Source organism: Leptonychotes weddellii, chromosome 8, assembly GCF_054177405.1.
Source record: "Leptonychotes weddellii isolate Sample4059 chromosome 8, ASM5417740v2, whole genome shotgun sequence".
In the NCBI taxonomy this organism is placed as follows: domain Eukaryota; kingdom Metazoa; phylum Chordata; class Mammalia; order Carnivora; family Phocidae; genus Leptonychotes; species Leptonychotes weddellii.
In genome coordinates, this window is record NC_138376.1 from 81,607,755 (window position 1) to 81,629,553 (window position 21,799).

Below are 21,799 nucleotides of genomic sequence, written 5' to 3' on the forward strand. Positions count from 1 at the left end.
GGTCTGGACTGAGAACGTGAGGCCATCCACAAAGAGGGAGAACACACACACGCATACACACAGATTATTTCAAGGATCATTTAAAAGATTCTAGTGACAATGACTGGAGCAAAAGCAAATGACAAGAACAACCAAAACTGGAAATCCACCTCTCATGCTTTAGAATAGCTCCTGAGTGCACGACACATTCTTAGATTGGAAACCAGTCAAGTTGTCCCCAAGATCTTTTAACTCTTCGCTCCTCGTACTGAGCTATGGGCATAAGCAACAGCTTGCGTGTGCAGTTTTACCAAGTTTCCCCAGTGCTTTCTCTGAATAGGGAGAAGGGGCCTTTCCACAGAGCCGCAGGGTCCAGACTGTGACAAATCAAAGCTGCCAGGCGCTCCCAGCCTCATTCCACCCAGCTCTTTGGCTGTGCTGCTGGATGTCTCATCATTTCTCCCTTTGAACCTCTGGTGTGCTGTCTCTTTTTGATAGCAAGCTGTGCTTTGTTGCGGGTGAAAAGGGAGGTAAGAATGTGACTGATAGCATTTACGGAACAGGAGGGAGAGACACACTTTATGGACTCATTTGATATGAACCATTGACCTAACATCCCAAAAATGCAATTAAAAAGTATATCTCTCTCTCATTTGCATGGCTTATTTCCCCAGACATGTTTTTGGTATTGAAAATGAATGGTATTCCCATACAACATGTGTCTCAATTTGTAATGATATCCTCCTCGCAGCTGGCTGAGTTCTCAAAGTGTTTCTGAAATGTTACTGTCTTAAATTTGAGCCAACCTACACTAACAAATTATCTAGAAGCAAAGTGGCTAAGCTGCATTTGGTGAGAGAAAGGGAAACCCTATATTTCATCCTTCAACTCTTGTTTTGGAAATTCAGACTGTAACATGATCTTTTTCTGAGGAAATCTACACATGCACACTTTAAAAATTGTGCAGATTGGGTGTTGTGGGAGCAAGAACGATCAGGTTTAAGTTTCTCTGCAAAGTTCTGCATCCCATCAATAAGCTCTTTTGATATTTTAAACCCATATTTAGAGTAATTTCAAGATATTTGGAGCACATGTGGTTAAATGTAAAACTTTGTCCTTATGATTTGTTAGATGCTTATACTTTAAATATTTATAAGCCATTTTTAAGTACTTTATCCAAAAGCTCTCTCCCCCTGGAATACTATAATTGAGTGGTATCCGAGCATCATTATATAGAGAAGATATGGGGTGAAGTCACTGCAGCATGCATGTACATTCTTCCTGCTTTTCTGGTTTTAATTCAAATGCTATTTTTAGTAGATTCCGCCTATTTAAAAAATGTATAAAAAGTCATAAACAGGGTTGGTTGTCTGTGATTTAAAAAAAATTACCCAGTTGTCCCGAAGGTAAAATGTTCAACTTGAATCGTGTTGTGTCTCACTGCTTTGTCTTGTCCTGGGAGTCTCACTAGACTTTCTGGGAGAGCGTTGGATCTGGATCTGTGGCCACATGAGTTTAAAGTGTCATATCGTTCCTCTGAAGTGTTTTAGGGGCAATTTATTGGTGGTTAGATTGAACTCTTTATTATTCGCCTTTAGCCGTCTTGGAAAGTAAGACCTAGGATCCCGTCTTTATCAGAGGTCGTCTGTCTGTGCACTTCATATTAAAAAGAGGAGAGGAAAAATAAAAAAAACTTTTTCCACACTCAGAATCCATTTAAGCTTCAGAGGTTATAAATTTCAAACTGACCACAGGCCTCTGGGGCTCACACTCTTTTATGGCTGGCAAAATACAACTTTCTGGTAAGAACGGGGAGAAGGGGCTTAAAAAGGCTCATAAACTTGCTTGGACATCTAATAGCTCTTACCAAACAGCATTTTCATGAGTTAAGTGTAAATGAGTCAGAAACATATAGATTGAATTTCTTTTAAAATACACATGGGTTTAAAAATTAAGGCCAAAGTGCTTGGCAAAATAAGTTTTGGTTTTAGCCAAACCCCAAATGTTTGAAAAAACTATTTCTACAATTTGCCAAACCAAAAATACATCCAGGTCCCTCCATTCCTCTCATTTAATACGATGGCATCATAAACATGGGACTTAATGTCTATTTTCATATCCACCAAGGTTTGAGCAACATGAATCCTAAATGTTAATTGAAAAACTATGAAAAATGTTGGAAAAACATTATGGCTCTGCAAATGAAGATGAGGGGCCACGGGTTCAGAGTTCTGATTTTGACAGCACTCCTCACTGTCTGATCATCTGATCAACTTGTTCTTTGTCTCAGCTGTGTATGTGCGTGCGTGTGTGTGCGTGTGTGTGTATGTGTGTGTGTGGCCTATGAAGAGGAATAATAGCTTTTAAAAAAATTCTGTATTTGGAGTTCTTAATTTATACTTAATTTATAATTCATATTTTACAGTCCACAAACTTAATAAATTCCCAATCATATCCAAACAGAGAGAGGAAGTCCCCTTTCACTTATTGATAGTTAGAGATGGTCTTCATGTCTTTCCCTAAAGAATAAAACATATCTATTTTTTTAAAAAACATATCCATTTTTAACTAATGATATCTAACACACACTTTGTGCAGGGACACTGTTGTCAAGAGATACAGGGAAGGAAGGAGGGAAGGAAGGAAGGAAGGAAGGGAGTGAGTGAATGTAGATGGGAGGGAGGGAAAAAGGAAGGAAGGGGGAAGGAAGGAGGGAGGGAGGGAAGGAGAAGGAAGGAAGGGAAAAGAAAAAAAAAAAAAAAGGGAGAGTGAGTGGCAGGTGTCCTTGACTTGAGGAGCTACCAAGCTGCTGAGAGACAAGAAGTAGCCAAGGCAGCTTCTCCCAGCGCCACGCAGAGCTGCCGAAGTCGTGGTACCACAGACAGTGTGCTTCGGTGAGGCCGGCCCGGCGCGGTTCGCTCGCTGCGGTAACCGGCTTTCTAGCGCAGGGCTGGCCCAGTGGGCATGCACCTGGTATTCGCTGAATAAATGAAGGAGAAAAGTCCCGGGAGAGCAATAGCGGATGGAGTTACCCTGAGAGGGTTCCATAAAGCACGCGAGTTGCGAGTGAGGTCTTGAGTCTGGGGAGCGGCACGGATGGCAGTCGGAGTGTAAGGCTAAGGGGTGCAATAGGATGTGAAAGGCCACAGCGGCAGAGAGGAGTGAGCCCCGTAAGGGATGAGCCCCCCCCCCCCCCGCCCGGCTGGAGCAAAGCCCTACGCGGAGGGAGAGGGGCCCCGGAGGCTGGAGGAGGGCAGTCAGTGGGGGAGCGGCGGGTTGTGGGGTGGGTACTCCACGCGTTAGGCAACGTCACCCCGACCTCGAGCGGAGGAGTGACAGCATGAAATCTGTGTTGGGGGAAAATTACTTTAGCAGCTGTTCGCAGACTGAAAGGAAGCAAGAGAAAGACTGGCATCACTAAAGCTGATCGCTGCATTCTGATGACAGGCTAATTACCAGGGCTGGATGCTAAACATTGCGGGATGTTATCGCTACCGTGCGAGGGGCGGAGGCTGCCCCGTGTGTACTGGAGTGTGTACAGCGCGGCGGCGGCGCGGCGGCAGGAGGAACTTTGTGTCTGGCGTGGGCCTAGAGCGGCTTCCCAGCACGTGGCGGAAGGAACCTCACCGCCGACAGACCACGTCCCGGCGCAGTCGCGGCGCGCTGGCCGGGCCCCAGGGTGCTGCAGACACAGGGCTCGGCCCTTGTGCCCGGCCAGCCGGCCAGGCGGGGTGCGGGGTGCGGGCTGTGGGCCGTGGCTCTCGGGCACACGGGGGCAGGCCGTGCGCTCCCGGCAGAGGACCTCCCCGCTGATGGGCGCAGAGCCTGGACGGTGGCCGCAGGGACACCCAGACGCTCTGATCTTGGCCCGAGGAGCAGCCATCATGCTGGAGTGGCCGGCTCTACCTCAGACAGCTTCTGAGATGTCCACAGCAGCTGAATCCCACCCTCCCCGGGGCCTGCAGGTACTGTCAGGGGAGGGGGACAGCTTTGGGGGATGTCCTTCATCTTTTTTAACCTCCCGTGCCATAGGCCTTCTTCTGAAGCGCCCACACGTGGTGACAGTGGGCTTCCGGCGGTGCAGGTAGGCAGTGGTGTGGTTTCGTGGCCAAGGGCCTCTGCTTTGGAGTTGGGCCAGCCTGGGTCCAGATCCCGGCAGAGCCATTTCGTAGGTGAGGAAGGAAGCGCTTTGTCTCCTCCCGGTCACGAGTAGCGATCCTGTTGCTGTGAGGGATTGGTAAGAGAGCATGCACAGGGGGGCACATCACAGGTGCCCAGGAGCCGGCAGCTACTGTCCCTAGTAGAAAGGCTGGAGTGAGACCTGCTTGGATTTGAAAACTGGCCGTATCTCTCACCAGCTGTGAGAGTTTGGATACACGTTACAACCTCTTTGTGCCTGTACTCTCATTAAATAATGGTGTCAGCTAATATTTATCAAGCACACTCTACATGTAGGCAGTGTTCAAATATTACATGCCCACAACAACGCTATGGGATACCATTAGTAAATCCATTTTACAGATGAAATAACTGAGGCACAAAGAGGCTAAGTCTCCTACCCAAGGTCATTGGTCAGTCAGCGACAGTGCTGGGATCTGACTGGCAGCCTGGCTCCAGAGTCCCCATGCAAAATCGCTGAGCACGTCTCATGTAGGAGGAAAATGAAGATAATAGCCCCTAGCTCATAGAGTCATCAGGCTCCAGTGTAGCTAACCTGGGTGAAAACGCCCAGGTCGTACCTGGGCATATAGTAGGTGCTTGCTAAAAGAATTGTCATGGTAGCCCCTGTAGCCCAGAACTTGCTTCCCTTGGATATGTAATGGATGGTAAGGGAACACTTCCACGCTGTCAACCGTGGAGGTTAGGAAAACCATTCCAGATATTCTAAGATGTCTGGTTCAGCTTGTAAAAACAAGTAGAGACTGGGACAAACAGAGCAAATGCTCAAGGTCAGAGTGGCATAGCCAGGATTAGAACCTGAGTCCTCATCTGCCTTTCCTCTCAGTGGGACACAAGATATGACCCAAGCTGCTTGAGTTACACGCCCCGTGCCAAGAACCAGAGGCATATTTTTGCCACCCATGGTTTCGCTTCATCACGTTGGGCAGCTGGTCTCAGGAAGTAAGTCGTACCTCAACATCTGCGATTGGGAGGGTGAAGGGTTGCAGGGAAGCAATTATTAACCACATTCTCCATCTCCTTGGCTGTGTGGGGGCGGGGGTGGGCGGCGGGGTGGTGGGGAGTCAGTATGCTTGCTCTCATTCTGTACAGGGGAGTTAGTTTCCATGAATATGAAACCTCTCCCTCTCTCTCCCAGTATCTCCCGCTCTCCTTCCTACCCTCCTCTACTCACGACTGGCTGTAAAGAAGGGATAAAGTGCCAGAAATACCACCTTTCCAGATCCCGCCTGAAATCCTAAAATTTACTGTTGCTCCGTAGACCATAGCTACTTGCTGCAGAAAGCTGCTTTTTGCTCTAGGATCTTTTTCTTCTTCTTTTTTAAACCTAAAATGCCTATGTCCAGATAATATATAGAGAAATAACAAACTCAATCTTAACACAATAAACATCTACTGTTTTTTGTCCAAGGCAGAATTTTTAGAAGGCACATGAACTAGCATTAGCTAGTTTGTGTATTGGATGGAACTTGATTGAAAATGTAATTATAACTTCTTATCAAATAACTTCTCAGAGTTCTTGTTTGTAAAGCGAAGGACCTGGACTGTGACCCCCACTTGTCAGGAAGGAAGGGGAGAGATGAAACCCCAGACTGGGGGAAGCACTCATTGGATGGAACCATGGAGCTTGGGGTCACAGGAGCTGGACTCAACCCACTCTGCCCCTTTCTAGCTAGCGACCTTGACCAAGTAAGCTCCTTAACCTTCCTAGGAAAGTTTCCTCATCTGCAAAATGGGGACAATAATAAATACTTAAGTAGCATTGTTGTTTCAATGAAATAAGTGTATAAGTGAAACAGGTATATACAATGGGCTTGTTTTCAAGTGAAATAAGTCTATAAAAGTGCCTAGTACAGTATTTAATATAAAGTAGGTGCTCACTAAAATTTGAGAAAAAAATGCAGCTTTCCCAAACCATCATGGAAGTGCTCAGTTCTAAAAGCCAGAGCATAGAGCTTTTGGCTCATTGTCAAAATTTCCTGCAGAACATTAGCTATGTTAGGTAATTCTCCTTTTTTTATTTTTCTCTTTTGTGAATGGATGTAGCCACCAGCTTCTGTGTGTTGATGAAAATGTACTCATGAATCCCCCCATGCTTTTAGGAAGGGGCCAGACACGGTCATTTGTTTTGCTCAAACTCCCAGGTTCCAGAAAGGAGTTGAGGTATTTAAAGAAGATCAGTTGTCCAGGATGAAGAAAAGAACTTGTATGAGTGCACAAGATGGGGTTCCATGGCTGAGGGCTCTTTGTCCCCTAGGAACTTTTAGAGGTCAGCGAGAAATAGCAGTGACCACTTAGGAGAATAAACAGGCCTCTTACCCATTTAACTCATAGAACCAGCCAGGCAAAGAAAACCAAAATTTTAATTTTTCAAACAAAGAATTAAAGATGGAGTTATCCCAGTAGGTGGTCTTATATGGTTGTGATTTTTATTGATTAAAGAGTAAAATAGGAGATATTGCTAAAGGAGAAACCTATAAAAAAGAAAAGCAAGACCTGATGTTTGGCTTAATTTTTTTTTTTCTGTTAAATATACATGACCCTTGGCTTATCAGAGCTGTGGGGAGGGCAGCACCGTGGCGATGAGGTTGTAGTTCAGACCAGAGCTCAGCCCTGAGCTAACTGAAGCTCACCCTCGGCTTCCACACCCCTCTTCCCACCCCTGCTTATGTCCCATAACAATCACACTAGCAAGGAGAAGGGATGTTTTTCAATGACTTTCGCCAACTAATGAGCCATAAGAAAAGAGGTGCCACCCACTTCATAAATGAAAACGCTTTCCATCTTGGTAAAAGCCGTTTCAAAACTTCACGAAACAATGGTTGATGGGGGAGAGAAGGAACCATTTTTTGGCAAAACCTCGCCACGCCGCAGCCTTTTCTAGGAAGAGCGCGTTGTGGAGACCACTCTCTGGCATCACACTTGGGTTTATCAGCTAACGCAGGTGACTCTGCTCATTGACCGCAGGGCTCTACTCTTGTGAGTGTCCCAGAATAGCTGCGGTTACCTGAGAGCAGTTCAGTCCTCAGGGACTCATTATTGCCCCAGATAAATAGCATGGCCAAAGCCAGCACGTAATGGCTGTATTTAACCGTGCTAAGTGATGGGCTGACGTGCCCCGGGGGAGCCGCATCCCTGCAGGGCTCAGGTAAATGGGCAAAGGCCAGCGGCTCGGCAGTGGGCATCTCTTGCACATCGTAGAGCTGATGCCACAGGGTTGTAGACTCCGGGAGTAAATATGACAGACGTGGGGAGCTTGCCTTCTAAACAAGTAAGACACGACCGACATCCAGGATTTTGATTATGCTAATGACAAAGGTATTTGAGGAAGGAAAGAAGAATAGAAGTTTGGAAAATGGATTAGATAAATCGAGGCAGGCTTCCCAGCAGAGGTGGACTCTTGCACCATGGAGGGACCAGCTTGCAAATGTTGGGATGTAGGATAAGACAGACATTTTTCTCTGGACACACATTTACTTTTGGGAGTGGTTGTGTCGAAATTATAAAATTTCCTTTTGAATGCAACCAGCGTAAGTCTTAGACTGTAAAGGCCAAAGAAGAGAAGGTGAGAATGGTGGTATTTTGACGGTATCAACATTGAAAAAATTTATTAGTACTCAGGCATATTTTTTGTTCTCTGTAGTTCTCTGAAAATTCTTGTGTGGTAAAGGAGGATGAGTAACTCAATCACATTCTTAGGATTGCTTTCCTGATGTAAAAAAGGAAAAGCGGGGCACCTGGGTGGCTCAGTTGGTTAAGCGTCCAACTCTTGATCTCAGCTCAGGTCTTGATCTCAGGGTCGTGAGGTCAAGCCCTACATTGGGCTCCACACTCAGCGTGGAGCCTACTTAAAGAAAGAAAGAAAGAAAGAAAGAAAGAAAGAAAGAAGGAAGGAAGGAAGGAAGGAAGGAAGGAAGGAAGGAAGGAAGGAAGGAAGGAAGGAAGAAAGAAAGAGAAATAGAGAAAGAAAAGTGCTAGGCAGGCAGAGGCTCTCTCAGTGCACTTGGTTATGCATTCCCTAAGGAAGGTACTTCATTCTTCCGACCTGAAGGGACAAGCGTGCCTAGAATTCTGAAGGCACCTGGCCATATGAGCCTGCTGGAGACCATGCATTGTGGAGCCGGTCTCCAAATATGGTACATGCATGGTATACTTGTGATATTCCATGTAATAGGACCCTGGGTTTCCTGCCTTGGGATGAACCCCCGACTCACAGGAAGACCCAAGTGTGGGGCACAAGGATAGCCACTTCCCCAGAATTCCTTGCATTATAGGGACACTCCAAACTTCTCTGCCAGAGAGCTGTGTGTGTGTGTGTGTGTGTGTGTGAGAGAGAGAGAGAGAGAGATTAATAGAAAGGAGTCTCTGGAACTTTGGGCTTTGGAGTTCAGAAATTTATAGCCTTCCTTGTGTTATGCTCAAGTTCATAGTCCTGCATAATTGATACTGGCTTTGGTCCAAAAATCCTACAGTCACAGAGCTTGAGAGATGGAAGATATGATAGAAAAATCTCCCCGAGGCACCCATTTCACAGAAGAAGAATCAAGGCTTGGGGAGGTTAAGGAAGGGGACACGCTGGACTGTAACTTGTGTCTCTCTCCACTTATCATAGTAATTTCCCCTTCGTTCCGATCAAGAAATTTAAAGTGGGTGGATTTTCCATAAGATCCCTCTGCTTGGCAAGGGCAATGTAGGAAGTGGCTCGGCTCTGGAGCTTCCTCATGATCACTTTCTAAAACTGCAAGCTTGCTTCCTCCCCACTCTTGAGTGTCATACTTTGCATACCAATCCCTTGGGGAAGGTGAAGCCCAAGCTTGGTTCTTCATTGTCATTGATTCCAGAGTCTCTTCCGGTATCCCCTGACCAGCCAGAGTCATGGGAACAATCGGGGATGACCTCCGTCCCACCCCCTCCTCAAATGTTACCAGCAGACAGGGACTTGTACTGCCACCATCTGGCCTCTGTGGGTGTCCCAGACCCGGCAAGTATGTGGCGAGAGGGAAAGAAACAGCACGAATTGTCTACTTTGCCATTCTCTTAAAATAAGCTCGGTGTGAGGAGGCTTTCAGAGCGGCAGGAATGGGGCTGCAAAAAATAGAGCGTGGCGCAGCTGCACCCTTTAGAACTTGGGGGGAAAACACATATTATTTACCAGACAATAATAGATACCAGAGAATAATAATGATTATTATAGTGTTTGGGATGGCAAACGCTGTAGTTAAGGTTCCAGAATGGCTCTCATTATAATCCCGTTTTCCCAGTCCCTTATGAAAGCCTTGAAATTTTCTCCAAGTAGGCTGATGCTGTCCATGTTTGGCCTTTGTCCAAAGGTGATTTGAATATAAAGAAACTCATCTGAGAAATATTCCTCTTTTTGAGGTGATGATTACATTACAGGGAAAAAAAGCCACATCCTTGAAAAAGCAGTTGAGGCGTTCTTAAGTAAGTCATTCAAAATGGCGGTGTTTCCCAGTGACTGGAAGAAAGCGTTAAATGCTTTTTTTCTTCTTCTTTCTTTCTTTTCCTTTTTAAAGAAAGGATTCAGAGGCCCCCTCTGACTACAAGATTTGGTCACTCTTGGCCCCAAGCCCAGAGGTGGGGATGGTTTTCCTCCCTCCACAGCAAGCTCCAGGCTCTGCTCCCTACATGGAAAAGAACTGCCCCAGAAGAAGCTACATTTGTGTCTTTGGATCCATTCATGATTTCTGAAGCTCCTTTCCAATTCTTTATGGCCTCTCATTTGATAGTGGCTCTTGGCATTTTTACTTCTGTAACCCTTCTTGCCATTGTTTCATTCTCAAAAAAAGAAAAAAGAAAGAAAGAAAGAAAGAAAAGGAAGGAAGGAAAGGAGAGAGAGAGAGACAAGGAAGAAATAAAAATGAGCTCTTTATTCAGAGATAAATACCCACATTTCCAAATCTGACCATGCCAAATGAAAAGGTTTCCATGGCCTTGTAATTCCACACCCATTGCATATTTGTGGTGTTTTGCATTTTCACTTTGGTTATTTAATATACATATTAAATACACACAGATCTGGTGATTTAATGTGATTTGGGGAACTCAGGCATTTCCTGTCATGCACATTCAGATTTTCAGACCTTGTTTTTGGCTGATCATTATTATCGTTACCATTAACACCATGCCTCGGAGAGCAGGGTTTAAAGCACAGACTTGTACTTAGTCCTCCCAACGGGCGTTTTGACCTCCTCATACTTGTGCTAAAGTTCATGCTACAGACACCCTGAGCAAATTTGCACGTCTCTTTGTGGCCTCTTTTTCTTCATCTATAAAATGCGGAAATTATATTATTATCTCTGGGGTCCCTTCAAGTTTTCCAATTCTATCACCTCTCTGAAATTATGTGTTCGTTGTTCTGGGAATAATCTCAACCGTTGTAAAGATGTTTACGAGTCCTCTGTCACCACCTTCACGTTTAGTCAGGTTTTACCCTTTCACATTTCTGACATCCTCACATATCAGCAGGAAAGAAAAGGAATTGTTTTGAGGGGATGAGGGACGGGAGCTGCTTGACCCTCATTCACCTGACATACATGTGTCTAGCTGAACTGGGGGTGGGTGTGGAGATGTGGGCCAAACAGACACGGCCCCAAACCTCAGGGACTTTACAGTTTGCTTGGCAGACTTCTAAATGGCTGTTTACTAGGAGTCACTGAGTGTCCTCAGGAGGTTGTATTTCAAACCAGGGGCCTGGTAGCCAATGAAATAAGCCAGTAGGGATGGAGAGGCAGAGCCTAACACCTGCGGCAAAAGCTGGGGTGGGCATTCTCCAGAAACTGACCTTCCTGGTGAACGATCCCATTCCGAGCCTCCGCCCTGGGTCGCCGAGGCCCTGTTGGTTTATTGTCTTCCAGTCTCGTGCTACTGTTCGGTTTGGATATCAAGAGATGGGAATGGCTCACCTTTGTCAGGCCAGACCCATGGAGAGGAGCATTTCTCCAGCTCAGTTGCCTCTGCAGGAAACCCCTGAAGAGAGGTCTCTGTGTCCACAGTAACCATGCATGTGCTAAAAAGTGCATGTCTCGGCTTTCCTCCTTTACAGCAAACACCAGAGCTGTGACACGGAGTACCGGGCTGAGGTCTGGAGCTCCAGGGCCCCCTGGTGACCTTGCCTCGCTTTGGGGCGACCTTGGGCAATTCAGAAGAGCTGCCAGTTAAGCGTGCGGTACGGTGGCGGGCGAAGGTCGCCTGGTGGCAAAGCGATGCTGTTGCGGTCTTCGGGGGAGGGCGTGGTGCACCGAGCTCGTTTTGGTATTCCAAGAAGCGACTCGTGTTTCCTTTCCTCACACAAAGCTGGCAGGGCCGACCCCGAGCAGAACTGTGAATTAAAGACACGTCAGAATCATGCTGTGCTGCTCTCGTTCTGGGGATCCGTCGTAGGTCGGGCCTGCCGGCCAGAGCGGCCACCTCTGACTCCTGCCTGGGTTCCCCCCACTCGGGGTAGGGGTGTGGTGCGATCCCGTGGATTCTGACGGGCCCCTTCTTCTCTTTTTCCAGGAACGCTCACTCACAGGGTAGCTTGCGTGGAGAGAGGGCACAGAGCAAACCATGTCACGCCATCCAATGACACCAGCTGGTCAGCTCACCACCCGCTCTGGCTAAAACTCAAACAAATAAAGCCGCTTCCTGTCATTAAGCATCTCGGAGGAAGCAGCCCTCCTTCGGTGGCCTCCAGCCCAGAGAAGCCGGCGCGTCTTGGACCCACCAAGCGGCCCAGCCTTCTTGCGGCCACCATCTCTGCTTCTCCCCAGAGGAACGTAGGGATTTCGCCCCTGGTTTTTAGAAAAACAAAACACCGACAAGCCACAAGGACCAACGTAGGTATTCTCCCCGCTCCATCTTCAAGGCTTGGAGGGTGAGGCTGGAAGATGATACGAATTTGAAAACAAAAAATCTTTTTTTAGTCATTTTAAAAACTGCTGTGGTTTTGCTGCTACACTAAGAATTGTGATTTGCGTTGTACGGTTTTGGACCTTTACTGTTCACGTTTTGAAGGCGGAGAGGGGTCGTACTGGAGTCCCAACACTTCAGCGTCATCTCTGTCCTGCCCAGGATGCACTTTTAAATGAAGAGTTAGAATATTTTATTGGCTAATATACTTTTCTTGTTATTTTTACAAAGGCCACCTTTATCCTTTTTAATGCCATATTTTCAGTGTTACACTTTTATGGCTTTTAATTTTCGATTTGACAGATGTAAGAAGCAGCATGAATAGTTTATACTGTGGTTTTTCAGAGACTGAATGCCAAGAGAACTCGGTAAATGTTTATTCTTCTCAGCTTTCTCTTTAAATTCTCCTAAATAGCGCCCCATTTGGGAACAGAGCAAGAGTGTTGAACTGAAGACCAAAATGCCCTCAAGGTGTAAAATAATCCGAGGGGGACTATTTGCTGGGCGTCACGAAAGACTTGGATGAAATTTCAACCCTGATGGTTTTCGGTGATCCAGGAAGTCAGTGAAGCAATCTCTCTATACGCAGAGTCCTTTCATGATAATTAGAATGGTATGGACGAACCAGTGAAAACAAGAGGGAAAGTGAGAAAGATCGCCCATGATTTTGTTTCACTGTTTGCTTTCTCCTGTCATGGTTAAGAGAAATGTGCAATTCGATCCTCAATCAGTGGGTGGAGGATAACAGGGTAGATTTTCTTGTGTGCACTTGTGCAGTTGTAGCTGCGAGTCCAGAAGTCCTCTAGAGCATGTGTACTGACACTGAGTTGGTGAGACAGTTGTGGAGTATCCCATTCTGATGAGTACAGAAAAAAAAAAAAAAAAGAGAAAAAAATAAGAAAAAAAATCCAAAAAAAGAAGAAAACTAAAAAAAAAAAAAAAAATCAAATCACCTTGTGATTCAGTGTATCTGTTTACTAACTCAGATAAAGCAATTGTTCCCTCTTGAGGGGTCCAGGTGCCCCCCGCCCCGGGCCGCCGAGCGGGAGGCGGTGGGCGGGTGAGGCCGGGACAATGTCACGCCGGCCTTGACGCACCACGGGCCCGTGGATGCCGTGTACATACTGTATTTCTATATTCTCCTTTGTACAGAGTCACTTAACAAGTCAAGCTACTGTTTTACAGGTGCTCCTTATTTATTAGAGCTGTGAGAGCTTGGGGGACACACCTGGCGAGCGAGCTCGCTTTTTAAAAATGAAACTGGGGGGGCAGGGGAAGGGAGGTGGGAGGGGGGGAAGCTCGAAAGCCCGGGGAGAGATTTATAAAAGAGAACAAAAGGAAAACTTCCAGCAGCAAATTAAACAAACCCCACCACCAACCCCCTCCCCGACCCCCGAACCACCCCCCCTCCCCCCACAGGAAGCAGCAGCCCCTCCTCTGGGTGCTCACTTCCCTGCGGGGCTCCCAACAGCCTCCTCTCTCCCTGACTGGTGTCCGTGTCATCAAACAAAAATAAATCTCTAAGAAAAAAAATGCACTTACATGTGCTTATTTTGCTTTTCTCATTATTATGACTATTGTTGTTATTTTCCTTGTTACAGAAGGCGCTCATTTCTTCCCCCCCAGGGGGGGAAAAAAAAACTTTTAAAAATAAAGTTAGTACGTTTTAAAGGATGCCGAGATACGGGGGTGACGTTGGCCTTGCCGACCTGCGGTGTGTCATGCTGGCGTACAAACAGGAGCCCGCTGGCCTGTTCGAGGGTCTGCTTCCCCTGCATGCCCTTTGCTGGCAACACGAAGGTGCATGAGCAGTGAGGTCCTGGGTCTGTAGACTCTGTCCCTCCCAACTGCCCTCCCAGTCCTGATCAGGGTTGGGGGTTTTTTTTGGCTCCAAAGAGCACCATCCAGCGGTTGAAACCTCCCCAGCGGGTTTCATTCTCACCAGGACACCCTCTCAACTCCCTGGGCTGGGAGGTGTTTTCGTCTTAACTTTATGTGAATGGGTGGGTCCATCTGGTTTCTCCTTGGTACCTGAATTAAACATCAGAAAATGTCCAAGGTGGATAGTACATTAGTACCTAGTTCTAGCCGGTGTCGACCCGTCTCATCCTCTTGTTCTGCCCATGAAAAAAGCTGAAGCCTAGAAAGGTGAATTGACTTGCTGAGTCCCACACGGGCGTGGTTTAACTTATCAAAAAAAACGTTGGCACAATCAGCAGTTTCTTCTGAGAGACCTTCCTGGGAGTGGATTCTGGAGACCGAGTTTCTTTCTCTCGTGGAAACAGGGACTCTCGCAGGTTCCTGGTGTGGGGTTATGCTTATGACGACAACTCTGTCAGAGCTCCATAGGCCCCGCTGAGGACGTGCCCAGGGCCCGGACACCCAGCTGTGGTTGTCTGGTGCAGAGTCCCAGGTAGGATTATTCATCTGGACTTGGTCATAAAGACAATCATCCAGGATGCTGATTTTGCTTTTGTCGTAGTCCAAGATTGTTGAGCAAACATTTTGATCCTTCTAGAAACAAAAGATACCTTCGTTCCAACATGAAAGGATTTCATGGCATCTCAGTAGACATAAGCACACCTTTTCCCTTCCTTTCCTTCTCCCAATCTCGGTGTTCCCTAAGTACTATCAAAACTATAAAGAGAAATAGAAATCATAATGTCAACAATACTAGCATGTATTGAGTGTATGTACATTGGCCTCGTTTGATCCTCAGAGTAACCCTATGAGGAAGGTCTTGTTATTTCCCCTTTATTATAAAAGAAGAACGAGAAGCTCAGTGAGTTTAATAATTGCCCAAGATCACACAGCCAGTGAGTTGCAGAATGGGATTCAAATCCATGAGGTGTGGGGTCAGAGCCCAGGCCGCACGTTCAATCTGTTGAAAACCGGATGACATCTTCATGAAGAGTCAGTTTGACTTCTTGTAAGTTTGGCAGTGATTCGGTTTTGTTCCAAAGTGGCCCTCAATTTTAAACTAAGCCGGAGTGTTGAGTGTTCGTGGTTCTTGCCCACCACACCTTATCCGGTGTGGGCAAGTGCTGAGGCCACTCCGCTTTCTGAGAAACGAGTCAGGCAGTGTCTTCCTTGTTGGTTATCAAACCCCCACTCAACCCGGGGCCCCATGTCTGATGCTAAGGGGAGACAGGAAGAAGAATAAAGTTCACAGCCCTTGCCCTCGTAGCTTACAGGTAATGGGAAGATGGGGCCATGGAAAAGATGGACCACTTCTTGGTCTCACTAGGAATCCCCTTGGATATTTTCCAAGGTCTATGCAGTTGCACATCTGGAGCCTAGATTCACAGCTTTGCAAAGCTGCCCTCCCCTTGCCATGTAGGCGTTCCCTTGACAATGGGAGGACGGCTTGAGCCATAAGCAGGCCTACAGAAGTCTGCTCGTGCTGCCTACATGACATGGCTGAAGGCCAGAGCCCAGGCCCGGGTACAAAGGCATTCCAGACTGTTACTGCTTCCTCCCCTCCTTGGCTTCTCCTCTACCCCAGGAGCCCAAGTCCTAGCTTCCTTGACCGGCTACAACAGGGCCTCACCCTGGGACATGTCACACCCTGCTCACAAGTTCTTAGTGGTTCCCTACAGAAGCAAAGCCAAGGGCCTAGCAGGACAAGCGGAGCCTCGGGCTTGGCCCCTGCTGGCCTCGCCAGGGCCCTGCTCTCCGCCAGCGCGGCAGGCACTGTTTCCAGATGCCGCTGCTCTTCGCCCGTCCTCCGTCTTTGTACATCGGGGTACCTCTGCCTCGAATGTCTTTCCCTCATCTGCCCTGGGCAACTTCTACAACTCATCAGGACTCAGCCAACTGCTTGGGTGATGCTGTCTGGGGAGCCTGCAGGAACCCCTGGCTCCCCCCACCGCCCTGCTGGGCCAAGAGCCCTTCCACGCCCCACTCCGTCCCCGTGCCCCTCACACTCTGCTTGTCCAGCTGCTCGCCTGTCTGTACCCTTTGCTGGTCTGCAACGTCCTTGAGGATGCAGATCCTGTCTTATTTGCCTTGGATCTCCCAGGCCCAGCACAAGGGAAACCCTGATGATGATGATGATGATGATGATGATTACTGCAATTAATAAACCACCCCCTCAAAGCTCAGTTTACATGTCACCCATCCGTGAAGCCAGCCTGATCTCCCTCAGGCGCAATTCACTGCTCCTCCCTTGGGCTCTCAGGGCTCTTGTTTAAATGGAAGAGGCCATTGCTCATACCGCTCTTCCCGTGTCCTCTGCGCTCCGCGCACGTAGGCCCCTGAGGCCCTCCTAACTCTGCGTCGTTGAAGAACGATTGTCCACCCTTGCAAGAGAAAATGGGGGCTGAGTTGGGGCACGAGTCCAGCCTGATGATGGAAGAGGGCAGGATAAGCCTGATGGCCAGAGCTGTTGCGCAGCGAACTCAGGAAGCCTGCAGAGCCCCATTTAGTCTCTGGTGCTCACGGGACGGGGGCGCCGGCGTCCCCCCTGCTTCAGCCCCTGGGGCGGCACACCTCTGGCTTCTTCGGAGTGCAAGGAGCTACACAAGAGAATACGACTCCGCCACGGCCCCGGGGTTTCTGTGCAGGGATTCCAGGTCGCGGAACTAGGACGCTTTTTACCCCGGAGAGCCTTGGAGGTGACATAACCTCTAAGTGTGACCCCTGGACACTCTCATGGATGGGAAGCTAGGCATCAGTGCCCAGGAATGGCCTCCTGGTCCATCATGCTGACCGTGGCTGGGATGAACAGCTGCCACCAGTCTGTGTCATTCTTCCAGTGAACGGGGCCCGCCGCCGAGACAGGTGTCCCTCTGGGCACGGCCCGGGGCGGGCTTTCCACGCCTTCACTTGGTCTGATTCTCACGACAGCCTTGTGAGGGCAGCACTGCGGTTCTCATCATTCCCCTTTCACAGCCGGGGAAACTGAGGCATGAAGATGAGGGGGCTTCCTGTCCTGGCGCTACACACAGGAAGAGGCAGGGCCCAGCCACGGGCTCCGGTGTCCACAGCGCCCACTGCGCTGTCCAGCCGCCTCCCTAGGGCCCAGGACGCCCGAGGGCCCCGCCGCCCGCAGGGCAGCGTCCAGGTCACTGGGTGCCTACACCGCGAGATTGGGACATCGTTGACCTTTCTGTTAGGAGGGGGGAAATACCTCCTCCTACTTTTCCTGATGCCTGGTTTTGAATAACATCAAAAATACAACTGTCAGTATGTCCGTAGTAAAGTTGGAGGGAGATGGGGGCTGTGCGAGTAGCTCAGAGAGAGGGGAGAGAGGAAGAGGAGAGGCACTTCGGCAGCCACGCCAAATTCCTGGGGCAGGGAGAAAGGGGGCGCTGGCCCGGAGGCTGTTTTCCATTCCCCAGGGTGCTGATGCTTGGAGCCGCCCTAAGCTGGGCTTTCTCCCCTGCTACTTGTCTAGATGGGCCACGGGGTGTCCCACCAGAGCGGGGGCAGGGCTGCCAGGGCCCCACGGGGCTGCGTCACTCCGCACAGACTGTAGGGAGCTGAATCCAAGCCCCATAGTCACTTCTGGGCCGGCCCACTGGATCCCTGGTCGATTAAGCCAGCTGAATAAATGGACAGAAACACGGACAGCCTCCCCATGCCAGATGCCACGAAAGGGGCGGTCGCTCAGACTATCTCAGGCAACTGTCACAAAACCACACGTTCTATGGGCAAGCCCCATTTCTGGGTCAGGAAGGCACTGTCCAGGAAGACTAAGCGATGGGCTCGGGTCACTGAGCTAGTGAGCGCTAGAGCCCAGATCTGGACCCTCTGCTCCCTCGTGCATGCTCTTTCGATGACACCTCAGCTGCAGAAATACCAGCGTCAACTCAGGTCATAACTCAGTCTGAATCTGAATCGGCCAACGGAACACATGCCTGGTGATGTCATTGCAGTCTGCTTCCAGACCTCTGGGAACATATCATGCTCTTTCCTCACCCGCTACTCACATGCAGGGTTGGGCCAAACCAGCAGACAGCGAACCCCTCCAAGAGGGAATGAAATCCACTGCTAATTTTCATGGACATGTATCCAGTGCGTACAAAATGCCATTTAGTTGCATCATTTTATTTATGCCTCACAACAACCCTGTGAGAAGGATACTGATATTATTCCCATTTTATAGATGAGGAAACGGAGCACACAGAGGCTAAGTAAAGGCGAAGCCTGAAAGTGCATTTGGTCAGTCTGATACCAGAGTCCACATTTAACCAGCACACTCCCATGTTAGCCTCCCTCTTGTGGATGGATGGATGCCTGCATGTGTGAATGAAAGAGTATTTAATTGATGAATGTGTGGCCCAATTTTACACCACTCCCTTTCATGTATGTCATCTCATCTTTGAGATCAACCCTGGAAGTGACATAGAGGAGCCCAAAAGTAGCTCCGATCTCTTGAGTTACAGAAAAAGTCAACTGTCCACATCTTCTTTACCTAACCTCCAGTGGATTCCTGTTCCGAATGAGAACTCTTGTTTGCAAACCCTGCCAGCTTCCTAATCCAACACATAGGCGTGCTCAAGGGGATTCATGCCACCGCTTTTGCTTCCACTCATCTGCTTTGCTCTACCAGCCCGGGAGCAGGGACCGGGGCTCCTTTATCTTTGTATCCCCTAGGTGCACCCAGCACTCAGCACTCAGGGAGGAAGGACTGAGGGTTTGCTGTGTAGATCTTCCGTCATCCACTGTGGGAACTGCATTAGTTGAATCGCTGCGATCTCCTCCACACCCTCTGTGTCCCCTTTCCCATTTCCTGCTCTGGGCTTCCCTCCAGAGCTTCTGCAGGTGAGGCTGTTAGGAAGCCCTGAGGTCTGGGCAGCAGGTGAGGGGCCACCACCTCCCCAGCTGTGTGGCCGCGGCTGCTGGGGCAGAGGAGCATGCTGTCTCAGCTGGAAGGCACCTGGTCCTGAGGACAACAAGGAAAGCCCTCAGTCCTTTCCCCTCTGCTACTCCTCACGCAAGCTCGTCACGTTCCATTTAAACATCCCATAGAAGATAATTTCTGATATTTGAAACACTTGAAAAAATATTTGTGTCGGAAAGGCTCATGGGAGGGGCGCCTCGGTGGCACAGTCCGTTGACTGTCCGACTCTTGCTTTCGGCTCAGGTTGGGATCTCAGGGTCGTGAGATTGAGCCCGGTGTGGGGCTCTGTGCTCAGCGGGGAGTCTGCTTGAGATTCTCTCCCTCTCCCTCTGCCCCTGCCCCTACTCTCTCTCAAATAAATAAATAAATCTTGAAAAAAAAAAAAAAAGAGGGGCACCTGGGTGGCTCAGTTGTTAAGCGTCAGCCTTCGGCTCAGGTCATGATCCCAGGGTCCAGGGATTGAGCCCCACATCGGGCTCCCTGCTCAGCGGGAAGCCTGTTTCTCCTTTTGCCCCTCACCCTGCTCGCTCGTGCTCTCTCTCTCAAATAAATAAATAAAATCTTAAAAAAACAAAAAGAAAGAAAGAAAGAAAGAGAGGCACCTGTGAGGGAGTGAGCTCTGAAGGCATGCCCTTTGACCCTGGTTATGAAAGGGAGGGTGAAGCATATTTAGCCAGAACCTTTAGACGATGTGGTAATTTTTCCCCCTTCTTTCTAGGTTTATTTACACAAAAGGGAAAGATTATCACAAAATAAAAACAATAGAAACAACGACAGGTAGAAAGAAAGAAGAGTTTTATAAAGCAACAGCACCCTTTTTATTTCACACCCCCGGCACCCCCAGACCCCCACCCTGCACCAAGACCTTCCTTCCTGGCCTCGCCATTTGGTTCAGTGTCTCCTTCACACACAGTAGCTGGATTACGCTCAGGACCAAAGGCCAGGCATGCAAGAAGATACTTTTATACTTATTGATTCTTTAAAAAAGAGTTTGTTTCCATGAAACTTTAATTCACTTTTTCTTCTTTTTTTTCTTTCTTTCTTTCTTTTCTTTTCTTTTTTTTAGCTTTTTCGCTTAACTGCTACACATCTTATCCCTGTTCTTTGTGAAATGCTAATCCAGCCCGGGGTTTTCGTTTTCCGGGTGTAGCTTTTCAGAAATTGTATATCTGCATAGCAACCCAGCGAGGGCTGCTGATGTCACGGTATCACATGTCAGAAAGATGAAAAGGACTCCAAATCTAAGCTCTCTACAAACTTGGCCCTCCAATCCTGCAGCAGAGAGCTCGCTGGCCTTAATATAAATGGCAGGAGAGCCATTTCAGGGCCAGAGAGGTGCAAACTTTTATCTTGTTGATGACAGAAAACGACACATGACCTCAGCTCCGCTCGGTGGGGACGATCAACCCAGAAACAAAGGCCGTATTTTCTTCTGCTCTCGTCCCTGCTGTCAGCTTCCAAGTGCAACCTGAGCCCGGATTCCGAACCCAGTGTCCAGATTAGAGATTGTTGACTCAGATTTAGTGGTGAAACGTGAGCCCGACTCTGTTGATGGCAGGCCTTGAAGGAGCAAGTTTACTGAAGCCGAGAGAGATTGTGTGTCAGACGAGAGCCTGGCTGGCTTCTCTTTATCACAAACTTCCTGATCTGCCTCTGTTTTAATAGTTTCCACCGCCACCACCAAAAGAGAGACAGAGACAGAGAGAGACACAGAGACAGAGAGGAGAGCGAAGAAGCACCGCCCCACCCCCACCTTCTCAGTGTCATGAATCAGGAAATTAACAAGTGTTCGACTGGCCTTCGCTGTAGTCGAAGACAAGAGCTTTTTGTGCTTCTTACTGGTGGCCAGCACTTAACAAAATCAATGGAGAGCTCCACTCAGAAAGGATGAAAAATGGGGGCTTGATCTTACCGTTTACAAGGATATTTCCCAATACTCAGGCACATGGCTTTTATGAGGCTCAAACATGGCTTAGAAACTCGCCTTCTCGGTCATTAAGAGAAATCATTCTATTGCTTTCCCTGTCTCTGTCTTTCTCTCCATTTTTACTTTGGCACCCTCCCGGCTTTTCCTTGGCTTCTGATTTCATCCCTCTTTTAGATTCTCCGTGCCTTCAGTAATTTATGTGCAAGATATTTTCCCAACCTCCAAATGTTTTTCCATTTGGCAAACCACGTCTCTAAGCTTCCACACAATGTAGCTGCAGAGTCCATTTATACTAGAAAACATAAGCTTGGTTAATGGAAAAGCCTACCACACCAGTGTCGGTGACCCCGGGTGCCTGGGTCGCAGCGTGGACGGAGCCTCCAGGCCACCCCGCGGATGCAGGGGGGTGAGTGTCGGGAAGGATTGTCCTTTCCAGGTTGCCACAGATGCTTGGCTTCTACCCTCCTTGTCTCCAAAAAGGAAAGAATTCCTTCCAAACCTCTCTCTCATAGAGTTCTTGGAAGCTTCAGGGCACCATATGGAGAATCATTTCATGATTCTCCTGATGGCTTTTACGTGAGCAGCTACAAATTGGATGGTTTCCTTCAGGTCTGATATCCCCATAGTACCTGCTATGGATTGTTGGGACGAGGCCCTGAATATGTTAGTCCCGCGCTGTTCTTGATAGAAAAGAAAACCCAGAACCCCTTTTGGTAGGAAACACTGTCACTTTGGGAAGTGACAACTGGGGAGGGGGTGGGATGGGGTGGGGCATGCCTTTCCAATTGGTCATTAGGGTGCTTTGCTCCAGTGACTTTTTCATTCCCATGTCATGGATTTAGGACCGAGGTAGAAGTGGAGGTTAGTGCCTCTTCCCCAATGCAGTGCTCATGGGCTTCTCCCCAGGACTCTTAATAAGCCAAGCCAGGCTGGGCTGCTCCGTGAGATACAGCGGG

At 48.4% G+C, this 21,799-nt stretch overlaps 1 protein-coding gene across 3 annotated transcripts in view; it reads left to right on the forward strand.

Moving 5' to 3' along the window:
* Positions 1 to 13,222, forward strand: part of SOBP (sine oculis binding protein homolog) — a 162,332-nt gene extending 149,110 nt beyond the window's left edge. For all 3 annotated transcript variants that reach the window (XM_081828754.1, XM_081828752.1, XM_081828753.1), the window contains one exon: positions 11,677 to 13,222. The gene's annotated coding sequence lies outside the window, so the exon portion shown is untranslated. The remainder of the gene's footprint in view (positions 1 to 11,676) is intronic.
* Positions 13,223 to 21,799: the final 8,577 nt, after the last annotated feature.